Source organism: Urocampus carinirostris, chromosome 9 (genome assembly GCF_059441175.1).
Source record: "Urocampus carinirostris isolate Australia breed hairy pipefish chromosome 9, RoL_Ucar_1.0, whole genome shotgun sequence".
NCBI lineage: Eukaryota > Metazoa > Chordata > Actinopteri > Syngnathiformes > Syngnathidae > Urocampus > Urocampus carinirostris.
This window is the reverse complement of record NC_142357.1, coordinates 35,306,990-35,332,379: the sequence shown is the minus strand read 5'-3', so window position 1 is coordinate 35,332,379 and position 25,390 is coordinate 35,306,990. Positions and strand designations below refer to the sequence as shown.

The 25,390-nt window shown below is 41.8% G+C and overlaps 1 long non-coding RNA gene across 1 annotated transcript in view; it reads right to left on the bottom strand.

The window, feature by feature from the left end:
• Window positions 1–21,536, bottom strand: part of LOC148360151 (uncharacterized) — a 33,233-nt gene extending 11,697 nt beyond the window's left edge. The window contains exons 1-2 of the long non-coding RNA XR_015851432.1: window positions 21,444–21,536; window positions 9,097–9,367 (exon numbers count right to left, since the gene is read on the bottom strand). This is a non-coding gene — a long non-coding RNA (uncharacterized LOC148360151). The remainder of the gene's footprint in view (window positions 1–9,096; window positions 9,368–21,443) is intronic.
• Window positions 21,537–25,390: the final 3,854 nt, after the last annotated feature.

Below are 25,390 nucleotides of genomic sequence, written 5' to 3'. Positions count from 1 at the left end.
CATGCCATCTGGCTCTTTAACTCCACCCGGGGGAGTAAATGCCCACATTAAACCCCACCCCTATATTAGCATATTACACAATATTTATTACAGTATATATTTTCCGTAGCACTATTTAAATACTCTATAGCAAAACGTAATACTGGGTATTTTGGTATTCTATATCTATTTTATTATTTTATTTTTCAACACAAGGATACTGCTGGAAGTGTGAATAAAGTATCTATCTATCTATTTCTATATTTTATTGCTCAGTCTTCCTCCCTGCGATCTCCAGCCTTCATTAGAGATCATCATCCTCCAGTTCAATATTTCAATAAGGTCACCTAAAAATAATCAGCCCCTTGCCCCCCAAAAATTCAACCGGATCTGTCAGTCAAAAGAGCAATCAATAAGAATATGCCGAAAATATTTCACCTTCATCCCAGCATCAAACACATCTGAATCAGAGTCAATGATGGATTATTTACCGAGCGCCCGCATGTATTCACTGCAAACTTAAAGGCACAGTCTGTATTATTTAGCATATGTAGTTCAGTTAAATGATATATAAATTGAGAAAATAATAAAGAAATAATACACTAATAATCATATTAACATTGTTTTTAAAATATTCACAGCTCAAGAAAATTGTATTCATTGTACGTAACATGAGCATTATCTAGAGCAGGGGTGTCAAACTCATTTGAACTCGGGGGCCACACGATAGAACAAACATTCTGTCGGGGGCCGGACTAGTAGATTAAAGAGAAAGAAAAAGAGAATAAGAGAGGGAAAAGGAGAGAGGGCGGGACAAAGAAAAAAAAAGAGGGAGAGAGCGTGAGAAACAAAAGATAAAAAGTCACGAGAGAAAGAAAAGGAAGGGAGAGGAAGAAAGAAATCCAAAGAGAACTAGAAAGACAGAAGGAGAGAAAAGAGAAAAGAAAGCGCGAAGGGTATGAAGAGAGAAAGAGAAAAGAGAGAAAAGGAAAAAAGGAAGTTAGAGCAAAAGAGGTTAAAAGACACAGAGAAAGAGACAAAGAGCAACAAAGGAAGAGAAAAAGAGAGACACAGAGTGAAAGAGACAGAGACAGAGTCGGAGAAAAGGGGTGGAAAAGAAAGAGAGAGAAATAAATACAAATACAGTGTCTTTGTGAGAGGCACCTGGATTTGGCAACATCAAAATGACATATTTCAACCTGCAGCTTATTTTTATCTTGCGCTTCTCTGTGTGTTGTCTCACGGATTCAATCATTTAGCGGGCCTGATCTGGCGCGCGGGCCGCATGTTTGAAACCTGTGATCTAGGGTCGTGCTACAGGAACGAGAAAACAAAAATAATCGTGAAATGATCGGCAAAAACAGAAATGGTGCTTTTTGGTCACTTTGAGTCACCGTAGCTTGTATTTGGTGAATTGCGGCCCATCGAGCTTTTTAATTCAGACCGCTGATCAAAAATGGTAAAAATATCATGACAATACATAGTAGTACTACGAATGTTCATTCGTGTCCACATTGTACTTTAAGTGTGTCTACTACAAAATACTACCAATTACTACCAAATAAGATATCAAATTTAATGCTTAAAAACCGGGATGCAATATTTTAATTTGCTTTAATCCTGAAAAGGAAAATAAATGTGACCCAAATGCTCCAAAAATATTCAGACAGTAATACTACAATACAGAAATGCGACTATAGAAATAGTAGCTCAGGAGGTAGAGCGCTCGTCTTGGGATCAAGGGATCCCAGTTCGAATCCCGGCTCGTCCGTGTTACATGTCGAAGTGTCCTTGGGTAAGACACTGAACCCCTAATACCCCCAATAAGCAGGTTAGCGCCTTACATGGCTGCAAGGCCGCTATTGGGAAATGTGGAGCACACTGTAAAGCGCTTTGGGAAGTCATTGACTTGAAAAGCGCTATATAAATGCATATCATTTCATTTTCATTTAATACTACAAAATACTATGTAAAGCAATGTACACAAATACTACAAAAATACTACAGAATTACAACAAGTCATGTTTATTTGTGACTCCATTAATCACAAGGAGTCTCAAAGGGCTGCACAAACCACAGATTATTGCAAACCACAGACTATTATTACACTACCCCCTGATCTAAAACTTACATGAGGGCAAGGAAAAACTCAAAAACCTCAACATGAGAAAAATGAAGAAACCATGAGGTAATCCCCCTTCCAGGATGACCAGGCTACAACGGATGTTGAAATAACAAATAATACATAGATAATGTTAATGTGAAATATAGGTAATTCATAAGCTATAGAATAGAAGTGTGTTTTAAGCCTATATTTAAGCATTTCCACTGGGGTTGCAAATCGATAAAACAAGGACCTAATACATGATTTTGTTTCTATTCACAGCGTTTGAACACCAATTTGATGAAACTAATCAATTTACTATCTATCTATCTATCTATCTATCTTGGTCATATCCCTCAAGAGGGGTGACCGACAGCAAGACACACACATACAATGACAAAGAAAACAAAAGGGAAATAAATAGCAAAAAAAAAAAAAAAAAAAAAATTTTGGGCCCGACAGCTTTCACTGGTTTACCCCTGCCGCATTATACGGGTGCCCAGCCCATCCTTAAGAACGCGTCCACAATCCCACTATCCTTTCACAATCCATTTACAAACAAATAAAATAAATTTAGATGCATGTATATTTATTCATAAATGCACATGAGGAAAACTTGGATCGGTCCCTTGGTCAAATTTTTCCCCCATGCGGCCCACAACTCAAAATGCTTGCATACCCCTGCAATACAGCGACATCTAGTGGTCATATAATAAACACTGTCCCTTTAATTAAAAAAAAAAAAACAACAGACTGAAACTTTTCTCCTGCAGCTCCAAATCAACATTACTAACACAAGTGAAAAAGCAAATAAGGTTTTTTTTTTCGCATTCTGTTTTTATTCTCCAGGATTATTAGCGTGGCTAGATATTGCTGCAATCCGTTAGTGTGACTCCCAAGCATATTAAAGCGTCATCCGGCCCACTTTGGAGCCCATTAGGCACTCGGAATTCTCTCGTGAAGCGTGCCGAGAGACGACACGTTTATTTATTTTTTGGTAGTTTCGCGCATTAGTGAAATTCCTGCTTTCTCGTCTGCAGAGAAAACAGGTTTAACATTTATTTGCGATAACAATGTCAGATCGTTAGAAACCACGAGATTACAACAGATTCCCGATCTTTTCACGCTAGGCTGCGGGATTCCATCTTTTCTCGGACCCTGGTTAAAGTATGTCCCACATCATACTACCTAACTCCAAAAATTTAAACTTTAAGCCTAAAAGGAAATCCAGCTAGCGTGAGATCCATTATCCCTAGGCGACTATTTCCCATGATTCAATGTTGATCTAAATGGCTAGCAGTGATAAATGGAATCCACCTGTGTGGAATCAAGTCTCTGTATAAATGCACCTGCACTATGATAGTCTCGGTGGACTGTTTAAAGCGCAGAGAGCATCAAGAAGAAAGAGGAACACACCAGGCATGTCCGAGATACTGTTGTGAAGATGTTTAAAGCTGGATTTGGATACACAAAGATTTCTCAAGCTTTAAACATCACAAGGAGCACTGTGCAAGCAATATTGAAATGGAAGGAGTATCAGTCCACTGAAAATCTACAGTACATAACTCCCAAAATTTAAACTTTGATGATTCTGGTAAGCCTAAAAGGAAATGCAGTTAGCGTGAGATCCATTATCCCTAGGCGACTATTTCCCATGATTCAATGTTGATCTAAATGGCTAACGATAATAAATGGAATCCACCTGTGTGGAATCAAGTCTCTGTATAAATGCACCTGCACTATGATAGTCTCGGAGGACTGTTTAAAGCGCAGAGAGCATCAAGAAGAAAGAGGAACACACCAGGCATGTCCGAGATACTGTTGTGAAGATGTTTAAAGCTGGATTTGGATACACAAAGATTTCTCAAGCTTTAAACATCACAAGGAGTACTGTGCAAGCAATATTGAAATGGAAGGAGTATCAGTCCACTGAAAATCTAGATCGGGCCTTCCCCCTAAACTTTCAGTTCATACAAGGAGAAAACTGATCAGAGATGCAGCCAAGAAAATGGCCAAGTCAAAGTCCAAACCTCAATCGATTGAGAATCTGTGGATAGAACTGACAACTGCTGTTCACAAACACTTTCCATCCAACCTCCCTGAGCTCGAGCGGTTTTGCAAGGAGGAATGGGCAAAAATATCAGTTTCTCGATGTGCAAAACTGATAGAGACATACCCCAAGCGACTCGCAGCTGTAATAGCAGCAAAAGGTGGCTCACTGGGGCTGAATAATTTTGCACACCCACTTTTTTTTTTTTTTTTTTTTTTTTTTTAAGTTTAAAATATCCAATGAAGTGTGTTCCACTTCATAATTCTGTCCCACTTGTTGTTGCTACTTCACAAGAAAGTTGTTTTATATCTTGATGTTTGAAGTCTGAAATGTGGCAAAAGTTCACAGAGTTTAAGGGGGGCCAAACAGTTTTGCAAGCCACTGTATGGCCTGCAAGACCCACAGTGATGAGAAGCATGTTAACCATGGAAACGAAGCGTGCAACTAGCAAGAAAAACAAGGAAGGCGCAGGCATCAGTAGGCACTCTGAAGAGTCTTGTTAAGCGTGCTGAGATACGACCCGTTTCAAATTTAGGATGTGGAATACGATGTTTTTTGGCCCCTGGTCAAACCATGTTCCCCACCCTACGTCATTAAGAAAATGTGTACAAAATTCAAACTTTGCGTTGTTCTTGCGCAAGACTGTGGACGTCTGTTGCTTCTTTTGTTTCTACAACGCTTGCCCTCTATTGGTCGACATCGTATAAGGTGCTGAATTGCTATTGGTTAGTTGTGTCACAGTACCATAAAGCCGCCAACATGATATGAGCTGAACTCCAGGGTTCCCTTTTTCTTTATTCATTTGATAACCAATTGAATTGGTTGAGCTATGGGCTACAAGACCCACAGTGATGCTAAAGTAAGAAACAAAAGCATGTTAACCATGGAAACGAAGCTTGCGACTAGCAAGAAAAACAAGGAAGGCGCATGCATCAGTGGGCACTCTGAACAGTCTTGTGAAGCGTGCTAAAATACGAGAGTGAAAACTGCAGTTCCCCAGATTTATCATCACATTATATTATATGTTATTACATGTCTCAAGTTTATGATGTGGAATATGATATTTTTTCGGCCCCTGGTTACAGCATGTTCCCCACGCTCCATCACCTAAAAAAATGTGTGCAAAATTCAAACTTTGCGGTGTTTTTGCGTAAAACTGTTGCTTCTTATGTGTCTACAATCCCTGTCCCCTATTGGTCGACATCATATATAATGTTGAATTGCTATTACCGTATTTTCCGCACTATACGGCGCACCTAAAAGCCTTTATTTTTTTCAAAAGCTGACCATGCGCCTTATAATACAGTGCGCCTTATTTATGGATCAACATTAAGTCGCAAAGTCTTCCAACTAACTTGCAGCCGCCGACTAGATTTCCCCCCGAACGCCAAGTAGTCCGCGGTGTATGCTGGGATTTATTTACCGGCGTTTCATTGGCTCACCAATGTGTCAATCATCGTTTGAATCGATCACTATTGGCTAAAGTAATTCGGAGGTCAAGGGGCGGATCCTTTTTATCATTTACAGGCTGGCATTGGCTTGAACGGCAAAACAAAGCCTGCAATTGGCCGAAAAAGATGTGTCAATCATCATTTGAATCGATCACTATTGGCTAAAGTTATTCGGAGGTCAAGGGGCGGATCCTTTTTATCATTTACAGGCTGGCATTGGCTTGAACGGCAAAACAAAGCCTGCAATTGGCCAAAAAATATGTGTCAATCATCAGTTGAATCGATCACTATTGGCTAAAGTTATTCGGAAGTCAAGGGGCGGATCCTTTTTATCATTTACAGGCTGGCATTGGCTTAAACGGTAAAACAAAGCCTGCAATTGGCCGAAAAAGATGAATGTGTATAGCACGTGGTTGACGGCATACAGAATGCATTTTTTACTATACTGTATTTGTAAATATTTTATTCTCCTGGATTTACTACACTCACGGATATAAGAGGACATTGGCTGCACATTATTATGAACACAACGCCTTCGGTGAGCGACTCCGGCTATATATTATCCCTGTATCTTGTTTCAGACTGAACTCGATGTTTCTGTGATAAGCGGTGCAGATAATGGATGGAATGGAGTGTCTATTTTTAAATTAAACTCAATTCCAAGTGTTTATTGTCATATGCATAGTAAAATTGCGAGCGAAAAATAAAATAGAAACCAAGGAATGGTTGGCATTTCTTGAATCCCAAGACTTTAACCTTCCGAATGATGCATTTGAGTGACATCGTACGGACACCTCATCCGCACGTTTGACTGAACCATCTGACTGTTTTGTCGACGTTCCCATTGTAGCGCCTTATAATCCGGTGCGCCTTATGTATGTCAAAAATAGGACCAAAAACTATTTTTTCGGGGTGCGCCCTATAACCCGGTGCGCCTTATAGTGCGGAAAATACGGTAATTAGTTTTGTCACACCATCATGAAGACGCCAACGTGCTATTCGGTCTCCGTCCCCAGGGTTCCCATTTTCTTCATTTCATGAATCAATTGTAACAAACTTGAATTTGTTAAACTTTGGTCCTCAAGACGCACTGTGATACTAAAGGGACAGCAAAAACATAACCATGGAAACAAAGCGTGTGAATTTCAAGAAACACGAAGAAGACAGAGGCATCAATAGATACCCAGAATTCTCTTGTGAAGCATGCCAAGAGACGAAACGTTTATTCCTTCATTTTTTGGGGGGAAAAACACGCATTAGCCACAACCGTGGTAACCTGTCTGCAAAAAAACAAAAACAAACGGGCTTTAGATTTAGTACCGATAACAATTTCAAATCGTTAGCAACTACATGGTAACAGAAAACCCCCAGGATACGGCGTCCCTAGCTTATAATATTTTCACCTTACTACATCTTCCCCACTATATGACACCAACAAAAATGTACAAAATTAAAAATCAATTGTGTTCTTGAGTATGCTAATGAGTTGCTTTACTCATCTACAACAGCTGCCTGTCATTGGTCGACATCAACCAAAATGCTGGACTGCTATTGGTTCCGTCACGTAATCATGAAAATCCTGATATTCTATTGGCTAAGATCCGTCCCTTTCTCTCTTTTTATTCACGTCAACATCTCGTGTAACAATTTTTAATTTGTTACTTGCAGTGATGACAAAGGGAAAAGCAAAAAAATGATAACCATGGCAATAAAGCTGGAAATTATCCAAAATAGGAAGAAGACCACTTCTTTTCCCTCAAGCGGTTTACAATGTGTTCTACCGGCACCTGCTCTCAGCAATGGTCAACACAGGATAATGGATTGCGGCCACAACTGTTCATTTAACTTAAAGCAGGTCAGACTAGCCTTCTGTGCCCTCCTGGTCCCCACTTCCAGGAATATAGGTTTGGAGATAATGGAGCAATGTCGCAGAAGTGCACCTTATTGTACACGTAAATAATGGCAAAAAAAAGTGCACACTGCCGGTCCCCAGACTCAGCAATATGCGAATAACGATAACGGAGCGCGGTCCACAGAGGTGCAGTTCACTTTTTGGTGGACTTAATGCAAAAAACTCAGCCAGGTCCAACAAAAATGCACCCTGCTGGTTTCAGCTTGCAGCAATATGCATCTGGGGATAATGGCTCGCGGAATATATTTCAACCTGCAAATTACAAAGCAGCGAGGGACTACAGTAGTAGCTCATATCAAATCTCATAGGCTGACTAATACCAATAATCTTGGATTGGGATAATGTTTAGTTGGTCAGTCCAATGCACTAAACCCTTCGGTGTTTAAAACAGAAGCCCTGCATTCTGTATCTCATTTACCCTTTAGCAAGGCACTTTTGATATTCCTCCCTTTAAAAATCAGAAACTATCCCGAACATATCTCCAGAAAATGTCACAGGTAATCAGCAATGTCTTTGCTTGGGTTCAATATACAGTGGAACCTCGGTTCTCGACCATAATCCGTTCCAGAACCCTGTTCGAAAACCGATTTGTTCGATCACCGAAATCATTTTTCCCATTAAAAATAATGTAAATCGTTTTAATCCGTTCCAACAGACTGAATGTTTACCTTGAATGTTTAAGGTAAACATAAAGCTAACCCAGGTTAACCGTACTTCCGCGTTATCGTAATCTTCCGTACGAAAGATTACGCTGACATGAACGTGTAAAAATAAAAAAAATCAGGTCGTTTACAAATCATTTAGCACCCGGGTCTCCACAACAACTGGTGAGCGGTTCATTGGAAAGGGGGCTGCGTTCCAACACCCTGAAAGTTGGGCTCCGTTCCATCACCCTGAATGTTTACCTTGAATGTTCAACGTAAACATAAAGCTAACCCAGGCTAATCGTGCGTTCGCGTTATCGTAATCTTCCGTACGGAAGATTACGCTAACATGAACGTGTAAAAATAAAAAAAAGGATAAAGAAAAGAATTATGAATCGGATTTCTTACCTTTGTGGTGGTCAGCAGAAGGCGCGGATGGACAGTGGGGTATTCCCTAGCAAGATCAGACACTCGCACACCTCCTTCATATTTTGCTATTATTTCTTTCTTAAATGCAATAGTTGTGCGCACTACTTTTCTTTTTTCACCTGTAGCAACTTTGCTGCTTGCACCGACTTTCTTCGGAGGCATAATTAGGGGCTAAAACACTCCGTTCACCGATATTAAAAGCGAAAGCAAAACGAAGCACGTCCACACGTGATAACAGTCGGTCACGAAAAGAGCGATCTACACCCGTACGCCGCTCAGCATCGCACCCTAGCGTACTCACTCACGCATTACCGGCGTTCGAACTCCGATTTTTTGACCGAACAGCCAAGCAAGAATTTCTCGAAATTTCTGGTCGGACTCCGTTTTTTTCGAACCGAGAGGCGTTCGAAAACCGAGGTTCCACTGTATTTCTTGATTCCGGAAGAGATAGGAAAACTTAAGTACAAGGTATTTCATCTCAAACGATCTACGAGCAAGCTATGCAAAAATAATGATGGACATCTGACCTTGTTAGCAAAGAGGTCTCCATGGAGATCCAGTGGACTCGTCCTGCCAGATGCGCTTGTCGGATGTTGTTCCCCCCGGGCCGAGCCGTGCTCGTAAGGTCGGACGTATGCTCCAGACGAGAGGAGGGGAGAATGGCGTCCCGCGCCGTCCTGCGCTCGGGCCTCGTCAATCATGTCTTTTTCTCTTCTCGTCACTGTCAAGAGTTTGCTGATGCTTCGATATGACGACTCTCCTGCCTGGCACTTAAAATTAAACCTGCCTCATGTCGGGCTAGAAAAGGGAGATGAATGACACTTGATAAGGATGTCATCAATCAAGTGAGGTTCATTTAAGACAAACTAGGTAGAAATTCTTTTTTAGACACATATGTAATATGTACGGATATACATACCGTAAATTCCGGACTCTAAGCCGCTACTTTTTTCCCCAAACGTTCAACCCTGCGGCTTATTCAGTGATGCGGCCAATTTATGTCATTTTTCTAACAACCACCAGCGGCGCTTGAGTACAAAAGGTAAGATTTAGACCGGTGGAATATATGCACCGAGGAAGACTGCAACTTCTTAGCTTGTGCACAAATTAAATTAGCGTAAACTTACCCTCATCATGTAAATTGCAAAAAGAATGGCACATGACGCAGCTTTCAAGCTAAAAGCAATCGAGCAATCCGATAAAGAAGGAAACAAAGCTATTGCACGTAAACTTTACTTTGCCAGCGTGTTGCCAGCGTGTTTTGGAATAAGTGAGGGTGGGACGACGTCTATATGACAAAGTTTCTTTCTGATACTGAGGAAGATGACTTCGATGGCGTCAGTTATAAGAAGGAAGATGAGGATGGTTTACCATGATTTTTACAAGAACGGTATATTTTTTTAACAGACCCGTTTACTGTTTTGCGAGCGTGTTGCTACCTGTCACGTCACGGTTTGGGATGAAAGTTATATTATTATTATTAAAGCTTTGAAAACTCTCTCGGTGTACAGTCTTTCGTTGTAAATATGTGTAACCATGTATAATATGTATTTGCAACTGTATATTTTTGAAATGTATTTATTTTAGAGACTTATTCTGATATGTTTTCCACGGGCGAATCAAAAAGAAGGGGCGAAAACAACGGGGGCTAACGGGAAGTGGAGTAAAGGTGAGACGTGTTTTTGGACGCAGCGGACAATAGTGGATGTATATTTTTCCCACCCTTACCTTTGGAAATATAGACTTTTTTTCCTTGGATTACTTTCAATGGGACCCGGACTCTGCAGGTCTGCATCAAACCTTAAGTACCTGTATCATTTTCCATTCATATTGCCGGCTATGGTTTTTGGACTGCGTACTTTATATTCAGTTACAATCGCGGGAAGAAATATCAGATGAACATATTTACTCACGCAACTTCCTTTTTCTTTAACCAACTTTTTACCCCCTCTTCTTTCCTCGTCTGTCCCTCACCTTTAGCGGTCCCCACTTAAACCCGGCACCCCGCGTTTGTTCCGCCCCTCATTTTTCTTTCACCCGCAAAACATATCAGAATAAGTGTCTAAAATAAATACAAATAATTACATTACAAAAATATACAGTTGCAAATACATATTTTACACGGGTTACACATATTTACAAAGAAAGAGGGTACACTGAGAGAGTTTTCAAAGCTTTAATAATAATATAGCTTTGACAGGGCAGTTAAGGGTAGCAACACTCGTGCGCCGCTGGCGGCCGTTAGAAAAATTACATAAATTGGCCGCATCACTGAATAAGCCGCAGGGTTGAAAGTTAGGGAAAAAAGTAGCGGCTTATAGTCTGGAATTTACGGTAGTCGTCTTTATTGTGTTTCAAGTTGTGAAAAATGGGGGAGGCAACTTTTTAGAGTGGTCTTCCCTGGTGTCCGCTAAATTTTTATCATGAGTTTCAGACACTGCCTTTAAAAGTAGCGTATCTTTTCGCACTATAGGGCGCACCGGGTTATAGGGCGCACCCCCAAAAAATAATTTTTGGTCCTATATCTTCCATACATAAGGCGCACCGGATTATAAGGCGCTACAATGGGAACGTCGACAAAACAGTCAGATAGTTCAGTCAAACTTATTACCCCCTTAACATTCCGAAAGCTTGCAAAGAAGCAAATACGTGTCTCAGACATATACGGAAACAGTGTCCGTACGATGTCACTCAAATGCATAGTTCCAAATATCATTCGGAAGGTTAAAGTCTTGGGATTCAAGAAATGCCGACCATTCCTTAGTTTCTATTTTCTTTTTCGCTCGCAACTTTACTGTGCATATGACAATAAACACAATTGAGTTTAATTTAAAAAAAGACCCATCACACAAACATCGAGATCACTCTGAAACAAGATACTGGGAAAATATATAGCCGGAGTAGCTCACCGAAGTCGTTGCGTTCAATAATAATGTGCAGCCAATATCTTCTTATATCCGTGAGTGTAGTAAATCCAGGAGAGTAAGATATTTACAAATACAGAAAAGTAAAACATGTTTCCTCTATGCCGTAGACAACCAAACATGCTATTCACATTCATCTTTTTCGGCCAATTGCAGGCTTTGTTTCGCCCCTTTAGCCTATGCGTGCCTGTAAATGATAAAAAAGTATCCGCCCCCTTTACCTCCGAATAACTTTAGCCAATAGTGATTGATTCAAATGATGATTGACACATTGGCTGGGAAATGAAACGCCGGCATATAAATCCCAGCATACACCGCGGACCACATCGCCTACGAGGAAAAATCTAGTCGGCGGCTGCTTGCCTTTGTTGCGAGACCTTGCGACTTAATATTGATCCATATATAAGGCGCACTGTATTATAAGGCGCATGGTCAGTTTTTGAAAAAAATAAAGGGTTTTAGGTGCGCCTTATAGTGCGGAAAATACGGTAATCAAAAACTTGACGAGGATTCTATCATGGAGCGCTAACTCATTTTGTTTAAATCATTTTCACAGAAGACCCTGCCTCATTTGTTTGAGCCATAGCACATAAAACAGCCAAAGGCTCCGATTTTCGTCCATGCCGAGAATTTAAAATAGATGAAGCCCCAAAAAAAATAGCGTTAAAAAGTGTGTTTTTCTTGACCAAACCACGGCCATTGAATAATTCAGCCGAAGACCGTTAGCATTCTGCTCGACCCCTCCGCCGAAACATTAGAAACGTACGTTACACTTTGATCCACGATAGAAACGCGAACCATCAAGTCGTGACGGATTCGCGATCGTGTTTTTAGAAGTCGAAAGAAAAAAAACAAAACTCGCACATGAAGCGGGATGAATTAATGCGAGGGCAAACTCGGGAGGCTCAAAAGGTTAAAATCTCTCAGCGCCGCCAGGATGGAAACGTCCCGAGAGACCTCGGCGCATTAGTCACCTGCCTCTTGTAGGTCATAAATCTAAGCGGAACGTTTTCCTTATTTGTCACTTTGAGCTCGGAGGAGGTCCGCAACGCCGGCAATAACAACCTCAGCAACGCAGCGTCCGTCGCCTTTGACCGCTACGTCGGGCCCCCGGGGGACGGAGAGGGGGTCGGCGGGGGTAGCACTTCACACTCTGTTAGCGCAGACACGGGTGGGGGGGGCGATTGAAAGGCGTGACGGGGAAAGGAATGCGGCAAGAAAGGGGGATGGTTTGGATTTTGTAGAGGTGGCATGTTCATGTTACAGCTAGGGGGAGGGAGGGGGGTCAGTCGTGCTTTTAAAAAAATCATTTTATTTTACAGACAGCATACCGTAAATTCCGGACTATAGAGCGCACCTGATTATAAGCCGCACCCATCACATTTAACCGATTTTGTACTTACCCAAGCTGCACCTGTATATAAGCCGCATGCACCACATCAAAAAACGTAACCCAAACACAAAATTAATCCAAGCCAAACCTCAAGTCCCACGATTGAAACTATATGTCCTTCAAGGTAATCATCACGGCCCCCAAAATGAACGTAAAATGATAAAGGTACTTAATGTTTGATGCAAACCTGCAGATTCTAGGTGCCCGTTGATAGCAATCCAAGGAAAAAAACACTTTTGTCCACCGTGTCCACAAAAACTCACCTTTACCGGTCCCGAATTCCCATCAGCCCGCGTTTGCTCTGCCCCTCTTTTTTAATTGGCCCGTTCAGAATAAGTGTCTCAAATAAATACAAATAAATAAATTACAAAAATATACAGTTGCAAATACATATTACACATATTTACAAAGAAAGACGGTACAAGAGAGTTTTCAAAGCTTTACTACTAATAATAATAATATAACTTTCATCCTAAACCGTGCCTTTGGCAGGTAGCCTCACGCTACTAACAACACGCTCGCATACCAGCAAATAAGCCTGTTAAGGAAACACGTACGGTATATGGAAGAAAGACGGTAAACCCTCCTCTTCTTCCTACTCAGAAATGACGCCATTCAAGTTATCTTTCTCAGCATTGGAATGAAAATTTGTCATGTTAATGAAGTTCCATTCTGCCTCGTCCCAATACACGCCAGCATTACGCTCACATGGAACACTATGCGTATAGCAACTCTGTTTCCTTCTTTATCGTACTGCTCGATTACTTTCATCTTGAAAGCTTCGTCATGAGCCTTTCTCATTGACATTTGTATGATGGTGATATGTTTACGCTCAGAAGTTGCAGTCTTCCTCGGCGCATACGGTCCACCGGTCTAAATCTTACCTTATATACTCGAACATTACATAAATTGGCCGCAGGGTTGAAAATTTGGGAAATAAGTAGCGGCTTATAGTCCAGAATTTACGGTAATCATATCTGATTGTCGGATCCACCATCCTTATAGTCAAAATAAACCGACCCTGGTTATATGGGGATTCTTCTTTCACAGGTGTTTGATAGTCAGAAGATTTTCACATACTTCATTGTGAGAAAGCAAAATAAAAACAAATGTCTGAATAAAACGTTTTATTATTTTCATATCAAGTATTTGTAGTAATAGATAGCCAATATATAAATATAGGAAGGAAGTGGAGAGCTCAGAAGGAGGTGGAGGTGGCAGAGTCACGACTGAGACAGAAGACACTGGTTGGGGTCCTGGCAGTGGGGAGAGCAGGTCTAGGCTTCTTTCCTATTACTGAAGTGAGTCAAGCCCAAGGGAAGGATAGACACCATCTTCTCCAGAAAGAGGTCCGAGCAGGTGTGGAGGGAGAGCGGGTGAGCAGGGCAGTTGGACTCCGGAAGCAGGGAGCATGGACAAGGTGGGAAAACACATTGCAGCGCAAAGTGACCTGGTAGAGCATTATGCAGGCAGACTTCCACTGTGTCCGGTTCCTTGTCCAGGCAGTTTACGATGTTCTACCAAGCCCAGCGAACCTTCACGTGTGGGGAAAGAGCAAGACACCCGCCTGCCCCCATTGCTCTGGAAGAGGCTTCTTGGAGCAGCTGCCCAAAGGCCCTGGCTGATGGTCGCTATCGCTGGCGCCATGACCAGGTTCTGAAAGCAGTTGCTGAGTGCATTGCCCTAGCAGTCAACAGGGGCAAACACCATCAAGCCAAGGCAGTGAATTTCATTAAGGCAGGAGAGAAACCCATGGCTTGTGCACAGACGACATCAGGACTCCTCCACATTGCTTCTGATTAGCAGTTGCATGTCGACATTGGGAAACAACTAAGGTTCCTTCAGCACATATCAGCAACATCGCTCCGACCAGACATAATAATCACCTCTGAGACTTCAAAACACCTGATCATGCTGGAACTCACAGTCCTGTGGGAAGAGCGCATTGGGGAAGCCAATGAAAGGAAATGCTGGTGCTGGAGCCCACCCCAGCCATAGGGTGGTGGGCAGGGGACACCCTGAACTGGTTGCCAGCCAGTCTCAGGGCAGCATTCACACCTAGGGACAATTTGGACAAGTAAATTATCCTGCCATGCATGTTTTTGGAATGTGGTAGGAAACCGGAGTGCCGTGAGGAAACCCACGCAAGCAAGGGGAGAACATGCAAACTCTGCACAGGAAGGCTGGGAGCTTGATTTGATCCAATGACCTCAGAACTGTGCCACCGACGTGCTGACCACTCAGCGGCTGTGCCGCCCCAATATCTTCATTTTACCCAATACTGGGGCCATGAATTACAAAATGCAAAGTAACGAGGGATTACAAGACAACATTTTCACATCCGTGACGATTGCAAAATGCCAGCGACAGGATGAAAGTCTCTCTGCAGTGACTCATAAGCAAGCTCATGAAACGTGACCACTGCTATGGAGCTGGACACGAAAAGCCAAAGAGAAAGGCGAGCGATCGTGGGCGACTCACCGCCCCTGAAACCGACGGTGACCGGAAGCTCCGCAAGGGACGATGGTGAACATATTTCATCTTGGCGAGGAGAGAGGGGCCAAAGCACAAGTGAGTCAGACTTAAGTGACTTCTTCTTGTCATTCGGCCTATTAGTCAAAGTTCACATATGACTCAGTGAGAGCAGCGGGCATGGATGTGCTAACCAAAAAACACAAAATAAAATATTTATTAAACAGAAAGTACTCTAATCCATTGCTACTTTGCGCTTAAGCCTTGGTGCATCGCAGGTTATAAATATTCCACGATCCATTATCGCTCATTAGTTCTACCTTCAATGAACCATTTTGGTCGCACTTTTTTCGTACCTGGCGGTTCTTTTTTTTGGTATTTACGTCTAAAGTAAACTGCACTCGTGCGGCCACACTCCATACCCCCCCAATACATATTTCTACGAGCAGGGGCCGTCAGAAGGAGGTTTAGTCTTTTTATTGCCGTTATTTCCATCTAATCTGATGTGCACTCTTACAGCCGTGATCCATTGTCCCCAATTCGGTATTGCTGCAAGTGGGTATTGGCAATTCTGTATTCCGGCAAGTACAGAAGGCACTTTTGTCGTGAGGCGTGTCGTTCGAGATAGCCTTAATTGAAATGCATCGTCATGGCCGCAATCCGTTATCACATCACACATTGATGGAAGCATGGACCGACAGAGGCCTTTTGTCTCTCTTTTGCCATTATTTCCATCTAAAATGATGTGCACGCTTGCAGCCGTGATCCATTATATCCAATTCTGTATTGCTGCAAGTGGGTACTGGCAGAAGGCACATTTGTCATGAGGCTTGTTGTCCGAGACAGCATGAATGCACTTTTGTCGTTCATGGCGGCTCTTTTTATGTCTAAAGTAAACTGCACTCATGCGGCTGCAATCCACACTCCCCAATCACATATTGTTGCGAGCAGGGACCGTCAGAAGGAATTGTTGGCTTTTATTTGCCGTTATTTCCATCTCCTATGATGTGCACTCTTGCAGCCGTGATCCATTGTCCCCAATTCTGTATTGCTGCAAGTGGATACTGGCAAGAGGCACTTTTGTCATGAGGCGTGTTGTTGAATACAGCCTGAAATGAAAGAAGTGATCATGGCCGTGATCCATTATGAGGTTTACTTACAATAAATTGCACTTTTGTCGTACATGGCGGCTCTTTTTATGTCTAATGTAAACTGCACTCATGTGGCCGCAATCCACACTCCCCAATCACATATTACTGCAAGCGGGGACCGTCAGAAGGAAGTTTTGTTATTATTTCCATTTAATATGATGTGCACTCTTGCAGCCGTGATCCATTGTCGCCAATTCTGTATTTCTCCAAGTGGATATTGACAGAAGGCACTTTTGTCATGAGGCGTGTTGTTCAAGACAGCCTTAATTGAAATGCATGATCATGCCCGCGAGCCATTATCCCCATCACATGTAGATGGAAGCAGGGATGTTTTGTTGTGTCTAAAAAGAAGTGCGCTTGTGGTGCTGCCATACTTTAGCCCCGGTTGACTATTGGTGAGACCAAGAGTTGGCAGGGCCCTTCTTTTTGGTTTGGGCTGCAAAAGCATGACATAATCGTATGCCTAAAAAGAACTGCATTGTTTCGGCTGCGTTCCCTTTTCCCCAGTCAATCTTTACTGCGAGCAGGAGGAGGCAGAGCACATTTTTAAAATGTGAGGGTGTTAATTTGCAGATTTGTACATGTTGCTGGGGATTCTGGTCCTTATTAACAAGAGATTATGGGGAACTTGTACTTCTGAGAAGCAGGTGGTTGCTCCTCTCCTTTCTTTCCACTTTGTCGCCTTGAGGCCAATGTCCCTTCTGTTATTCCTCGGGGTGAACGTTTGCGAACTCTCCCCTCCTCACCGGGTTCCCCTGGAGGGTCGCCGGCTCGTGGGGGCACCATCTGTGGCTTTGCAAAGAGTTGTCAAAGTGGCGACTCGTCCAATTCATTGAGACCCACAGGTAAGAGATCCGATAGCATTTACAACAATATCGACAAATTCAGTGGTATTGCAATCTTAGGGTATGTTTGCAGACAAGCAATAAACCGATTGAATCATGACCAGTGTTCCCTCTAAGCTGCGCGTGTTCGCAATTGCGCACTGCTCGCTCATTCTCAGCGCACAAGAAAATCTAGCCAGCGCACAAAAATGAGGGCTCAAAAATACTAATTAAGAAGCGACTTAAGTCAAAGTTACAGTGCATGAAGGTAAAAATACACGGGTTCCCCTGACGTTGTGTCCTAAATGCGGTATTTTGAAGTCGAGTAGAAGTATAACGAGGTTGAATAAAGTTAGTAGAGTTGGTCGAGAACCGGCTTCTTCGGATCGGCTCACTAAAAGGAACCGGCTCTTTCGGGTCCTAAACGGCTCTTCAGGTTGTTTTTGCTTCTTTAATCCCAACATGACCAAATATTATGTAAAACTATGCACAAAATGACTTAAAGGAAGGGGGGAATATTCTAAGTCACGGGACTTAGATGGGCCAATAACTAACATTTCAGTCTTTTCAGAGTTAAGACGCAGGAAATTGAGTGACATCCACTCTTTTATCTCAGTGAGGCAGGCCTCCAAATTTCCACAGTTTAGTGTGGCAGATTCCTCCATCGGAAGATAGAGTTGAGTGTCATCTGCGTAGCAATGGAAACTGATATTATACTTGCGAAGAATATCACCTAGTGGAAGCATATAAATGCTGAAGAGAAGGGGGCCAAGCACTGAACCCTGCGGAACACCACAGGTAACACTAAATGGCTTGGATGTCAATTCGCCATATTTAACGCAGTGTGTCCTATCTGAGAGGTAGGATCTGAACCATAAGAGGACGTTTCCTGAGAGACCAATCCAATAGAACAAAAAAGAAAAAAAAATACCAAAATGAAAATATAGTGAAAAGCTGAGAAAAAAAACAAAAGGAAGAGAAAAAGAAGGAAAAATTCAGAAAAAAAGAAAAGAAAGAAACAAAGGAAAAAAGTAGATAGAGAACAAAAAGAAAAAAGTAACAGCTAGGTAAAAATAAACACAATTAGATTTTTTTAAAGCAATTTAAAAAAAACAGGGAAAAAGAAGAAAAAGTTTGTGCTGCATTCAAATAATTTCTAATTATACCAAGTCAAAAAATTTGATTAAATACAGTTGTGTATCCTGCAACCGACTAAATAAGCCCCCAAAAATGTTAATATCATGCGACAAAAGATACTAGGAAAAAAAGAAATGGAAATCTTGCGAAAAAATGGTTGTAAAAACAAATGACGTTTGTAGGCCGTACAACCTTTGCAATAATACATTAGTCAATTCATTCAAAAGTGAAAATTTTTGCATTGCCGGAAACTCAGCAAAATGTAACTTGATGTCAAGTTTTGGACATGTTTGATAATGACTCAGTTGCCACACTTGGGATTGCGGTTGCTCGCTGTTGTTTCAAGCGTTGTTCACCTACTTTGTGTGAACGCTCAGCCCCCTGGAAAATTACAGGGAACATTGATCATAACTAATTAAATAGTCCCCAGAAATCAATAAGGTCTCTTCATTTTCCCCATGCTGAGGTTTTTCCTTGCCCGGATTTAAATTTCGGATTAGGTGAGGTTGGCGGCGCGTTGTGCAGACGCTGCGGCTCGGGCTCCAGTTCGTCTTTTGTTTTTCAGTGTCCCTTGATCCCTCTTATTTTCCCTTCGACTCCCTTCGCATTTACAATAATATCCACTACATACCGAGGGATATACAGAGACCACCGGATCTCCCTGGAAGATTTGCCGCCTGCCGACAATGACAACGACGGAGCAAAGGCTGAGCTAAGAAGGCGACCACACAGACCAGCGCTCCCAAGCATGTTCAACCAACGCCAGATCCATCGTCCACAATGAGTGAATTGAGCTGCGGATCGCCACCAACAACGTCCGGAATTGGAGGACTTTTTTTTGCCATCAGGGAGTCTTGGCTTTCCCGACGCCGCATTACATCACCGGCTCGAACGAGACGAAGACTCCGGTAAAAACAGGGGTTGGAGACTACGCGCTACAATAATAGCCGAACCATTGACACACACTGCTCACTCGATATGGAGTTTCTAGCTATGTACCGGGAGAGTTAACTGTGGTCTTTGTGTTTGCTGTATACTTTCCACCGCTAACACTGGGAGGTCGGTGGTTCGCGCCCCGGCCGAGTCATTCCTAAGACTTAAAAAGTGGTCGGCGGCGCCCTCTGTTGGCTGCGGCTGCATCGGCTCGCTACAACGGGTCAGGTGCAATCGACATTTCGTTCTGTGTACATTGTTACACAGAATGACAATACAAGGAAATTATTATTATTATTATTATTCACCGGATGCTAACGTTAGCATAGCGCTAAATCTCCTGCCCGCTGCTAAACAGCAGCTTGCACACCCCAACGGAGCTTTATCGTCGACGGTGACTCTAATCGGGCATGTTTATGGACTGTACTCCCAAATCCATTCAATTGTGGACTGAGCAATTCGGAAAAACGCTGGACTATGTGTAATGTAAGATCAAACATTCGGTTGTGTCCGGCAACTCTGTTTGACCCTCACCCCCCCCTCATCATTTTCTGTGAATCAATTACTAAATTTTACGACAAAAATATCCTTAAAATCAGAAAGAAATGCCAATGAATCCATTGTTTTATTGAATAATGTTTTGGGGTGTTTGTGTAAAAATACAAATTTACAATAAATGTCTTATTTTTACAAAAAAAAAAATAACATTGAGCAAAAAGTATTTTATTGTAGCATATTCTATTTTTACCAGAAAACATTAAATGTAGATTTTTTTTAAATATATATCAATTTGACATTTTGTTATTTTATTTCAGGGTATCTGCGTTGTTTTACCCAAAATATAAAAAAAAATACCTGATAAACTATTTTTGTATTTTATGGGAAAACATGCACTAAAATGAAAATAAATTTGCCAATTTAACACGTTTTATTGATTATGCATCTATTTATTTCTTATTTTTAGTTGTTTTTTTTGAAGAGGAGCAGATTTTTTTTTTTTGTCTTTTCACAACAAACATTTTAACTAATGTCCGAAAAATAGTTTATGAATGATAACAACTTTATGTCTAAAAATAGAAAAAAAAAAAACTCCCAATTTTCTTTGGGAAAGATGGTTTATGTACAGCAGAATGTAATGATTATTTATTACACTTTAGAAAAGGTAACATTTAATCTGATTGTGCTTAAAATGATTGTAAAACAGGATTAACAAAATTTAGACCACAGCCCTATATATAGCAAGAACATCCATCCATCCATTATCTGGACTGGTTATCCTCAGTAGGGTCACGGGGGTGCTGGAGCCCATCCCAGCCATCCTCGGGCAGTGGGCAGGGGACACCCTGAACTGGTTGCCAGCCAGTCAATTCACAGGGACGGAGTATTCACTCGCTCATTCACACCTAGGGACAATTTGGACCGGCCATTTAACCTGACATGCGTGTTTTTGGAATGTGGGAGGAAACCGGAGTGCCCAAAGGAAACCCACGAAAGCACGGGAAAAACATGCAAACTCCACACAGGAGGCTTGATCTCATGACTTCAGAACTGTGTTGCACACGTGCCAACCACTGCGCCATCGATCTGCCCTAGCAAGAACATATTGTACACAATTGTCTCAGAAAACTAGAATATTGTGAAAGTACTTTGTTATCTGCAATGCAGTTAAAAACATATGTCATACATTCTGGATTCTATATCAATTGACTGAAATATTACCAAACCTTTAGTATTTTGGTATTGCTTAATATCCTATCTCAAAATATTACAATACCATGAAAAGGTATGCTAGTAGGATCTACTCCCTTAAGTGATTGTGGTACAAGTTAACAGCATCTTAACTTCTTTTAGAAAAAGTTGTAGCGTTGTGATTAGCTTCCAAGCTCCGCTTTATTCCAAAACAGAGTAAAACTGATGCATACAATAAAAATAGTGCAACAGTGAGTCACAATCAATCAACAAAACCCAAGAAACTATTAGAAATATCAGTAAAACACACAAAAAATATTCATGCATAAAAGAGTTACTTCGGAAACTTACATACGATGGGGCTGAAGCAGATGGCTGTTGATGATGCCATGTGCTAATGAGAAGATTTCAATTCTCAACCAATATGTCTCCCAATGTGACGTCACTTCCTGTTTGCAACTCCCCTTCAAAATAAAAACTTAAAATGAACAGCATCTCTTCTTCCCTCATTTAATACGTTTCCGGTTTCCTCTCCAATTTACTCTCCGGCCTCCATTCGGTCGACTGATGCGCTAAAACAAAAACAAAGACGAAGAAGAAAAATTACGTGTCGCTATATATGTTGCCATTATTGCACAGATTTTTGATCTTTATTCATCTCATCTCATCTCATTAGCCGTACCGCTTATCCTCATTAGGGTCGCGGGGGGGCTGGAGCCCATCCCAGCCATCTCCGGGCAGTGGGCAGGGGACACCCTGAACTGGTTGCCAGCCAATCGCAGGGCACACAGGGACAGACAACTCACTCGCTCATTCACACCTAAGGACAATTTGGACCGGCCAATTCACCTGAAATGCATGTTTTTGGAATGTGGGAGGAAACCGGAGTGCCCGGAGGAAACCCACACAAGCACGGGGAGAACATACAAACTCCGCACAGGAAGTCTGGAGCTGGATTTGAACCCACGACAGGTTCCCATGACTTGAACTGTGCCGCACAAGCGCTAACCACTGCGCCGCCGTGCTGCCTTTGATCTTTATTTATTTTATTTAATCATCACATCATTACTTTGGTAATCACATTATTAATGTAGTTGTTATGAATGTGCTTTATGTTTATCTACATATTTGAACAGGGTATTTCCTTCTTGATGTTTCAATGTATCCTTTCATTCAGTACTTCCCTAGCATTGTTTCTAAGTGGTGTTCTGATGAGTCTGTTCTGAGGTCTCTTGAGAAGGATTCCCTTACTTACCGGAAAATCTCTTCCCAGTAAATTACATTTTTCACATTTTTCAAAAGTTGGACTTTTGCAAATCCCTTTCCTATAAAAGCAGTGGTCAACCATTTTTCCATGCTTGTATTAGGGATGGTTTTGTCCTGGTCACTAGCCCAGCATATCCTGTTTATTTCATATTTGATTTCTTTTTAATAAAAGTCTTCAACAGAACTGCTCTCTTCAGCTTTTACTTTTATGTCCAAATACTCAGTCAAAATCCCTAAATTGAAGATGCAGCAAGATCCTCACTCGTAGTGATTCAGCCAGGGATAATGGACTGTGCCTGTTTATTTTACTTTGGACCGTCCAGAAAAAAGAGCCACCTCACATGACATTGACAAAAACGTTCCCTGTTGTCCCTCTGCAATAATCGACTGAGGATAATGGATCACGGCGAAAGCTGTGCATTTAATTTTGGGCGGGCCAGAACAGCACTCCTCCCAACAGAACTGCCTTTTGCCAGTCACCGATCGCAGTAATATGGGATTGGGGATAATGGACGCCGGTCGCGATGGTACAAGCATGACAAAAGTGCATTATGCTGTTCCATGTCCGTAGCAATATATGATTGGGCACAATGGATTGCAGCCAAAACAGTGCATTTCATTTTAAGCGGATTAGTATGCCTCAGGACAAAATTGGCTCAGGTGGATCTTGCTTGGAAGCAATATGGGATTGGAGATAATGGATTGCAGCCGCATGAGTTCAGTCCCCAAAAATGCACTCTGCTGGCCCGTGCTTGCAGAAATATGTGATCGGGTATAATGGATTTCGACCAAAGCAGTGCATTGCATTTTAGATGGGTCTGAACAGCAGGCCACCTGACAAAATTGTCTCCGGGCAGTCTTCGCTCGCAGCAAAACGCGAGTGGGGATAATGGATCCCGGCCGTGCTTAAAGCGATATGCCATCGGAGATAATAGATCGCAGCTACATGATGCAGCTGACTGTTTTTTTGACCAAATGGCAAAAGGCCGCAGTCGATCGCTTGAATTTTTTATGACTATTCGTGCGTTTGTGTATATTTTGTCGTACGGAGTTTGTGTGGTCCTTTTAATGCTCCTCTGTCGCAGAAGAGCGTTTGAGTGTTTTTTCGTCCTTGTTTTTTCCCCGCCGGGACCAACGAGCGGAGAAACTTTCAAGAAGCTTTTAAATTCTTTCGCTATTCTAAAAAAGACAAAAATGATGCTTTTATTCGGACGTCTGAAACCAGGAGGGCCCTTACTCAATTACCGCCATTTTTTTTTTCATTTTCAGCACTCAATAGTGCTTATTTTTCTTTACCGGTGGTCTATTCTTGCATGCTGTGAGCAAATAGGCACCCGATGTGGTCTCAGGGGGGTGACTCAGCTGTACATTTTCCAGCCATGTTGCTAACAGAGCATGAAAAAAGGCAAGGATTGATCTTACTCATGCTTCTATTTTTAGCGCTTGTAACATTTCGGATGGTCTGTCACTTGTTTCAGTTAAAGAAATGTTGATTTTATGAGATTTTTTTTATATTCAACCATAACAAACATGAAATTTGCCAATTTATTATTACATTTTATTTTTTCTCATTTCGATTAACATTTTTGGGGGAAAAAGGTGTTTGCATTGCAAAAACGCATTTATGACAAATTAACAAAAAAATAACCTAGTGGAGAAGCAGACTTAGTGAAGCTAGATGCTAATGTTAGCTGTTATGGCTAGTAGCTGATGCTAATACAGCTAAAGACAGTTTCTGTGATGTCAGCCTCTGAAGCAAAGCTACCGCAAATTCCGGACTATAGAGCGCACCTGATTATAAGCCGCACTCACCACATTTTAAGAGGAAAACCGATTTTGTACTTACACAAGCCGCACCTGCATATAAGCCGCATGCGCCCACATTAATAAAATGTAACACAAACACAAAATTAACCCAAACCCGACTTTAAGTCCCGCGATTGAAACTGAATGTCCTTCACTAAAGTACACAGTCCAAAAATCACAGCCGGCAAAATGAACAGAAAATGATACCGGTACTTAAGGTTTGATGGAGACCTGCAGAGTCCGGGTCCCGTTGAAAGTAATCCAAGGAAAAAAGTGTATATTTCCAAAGGTAAGGGTGGGAAAAATATATATCCGCTATTGTCCGCCGCGTCCTCAAACAGGTCTCACCTTTACCCCACTTCCCGTCACCCCCCGTTTGTTTCGCCTCTTTCTTTTTCATTCGCCTGTGCAAAACATATCAGAATAAGTCTCTAAAAAAATATAATTAAAAAAATATACAGTTGCAAGTATGTTCTCAGTTATTTTCGATTGTTCTCAGCTTAGGGATGCTGCTGGAAAAGTGAATTTCCCTTCGGGGATGAATAAAGTATCTATCTATCTATCTATCTATCTATCTATCTATTATACATGGTTACACATATTTACAAAGAAAGACGGTACACCGGTAAGGTTTTCAAAGCTTTGATAATAATAATATAACTTTCATCCCAAACAGTGCCTGTGACAGGGCAGTTAAGGGTAGCAACACGCTAGCAACACGCTCGCAACACAGTCAACGGGTCTGTTAAAAAAACATACCGTACTTGTAAAAATCACAGTAAACCGTCCTCATCTTCCTCCTTAGAACTGAAGCCATCAAAGTCGTCTTCCTCAGTGTCGGAAAGAAACTTTGTCATATAGACGTTTTCCTACGCTCCCGCAGCCTCACTCGCTGGAACTCTCATCCACTCCTGATTCTGTGCCCTCCTCTCCGTCACGCAGCAGACTGGCTTTTCGGAACCCGTCGGTGATGGTGGATTTTTTTTATGTGCCTTTCTTTTTGCATTTTGCATGACGAGGGTATGTTCACAATGATTTAATTTATGCACAAGTCAAGAAGTTGCAGTCTTCCTCGGCGCATATATTCCACCGGTCTAAATCTTACCTTTTGTACTCGAGCGCCGTTAGAAAAAATGACACAAATTGGCCGCATCACTGAATAAGCCGCAGGGTTGGTTGAACGTTTGGGAAAAAAGTAGCGGCTTATAGTGCGGAATTTACCGTAG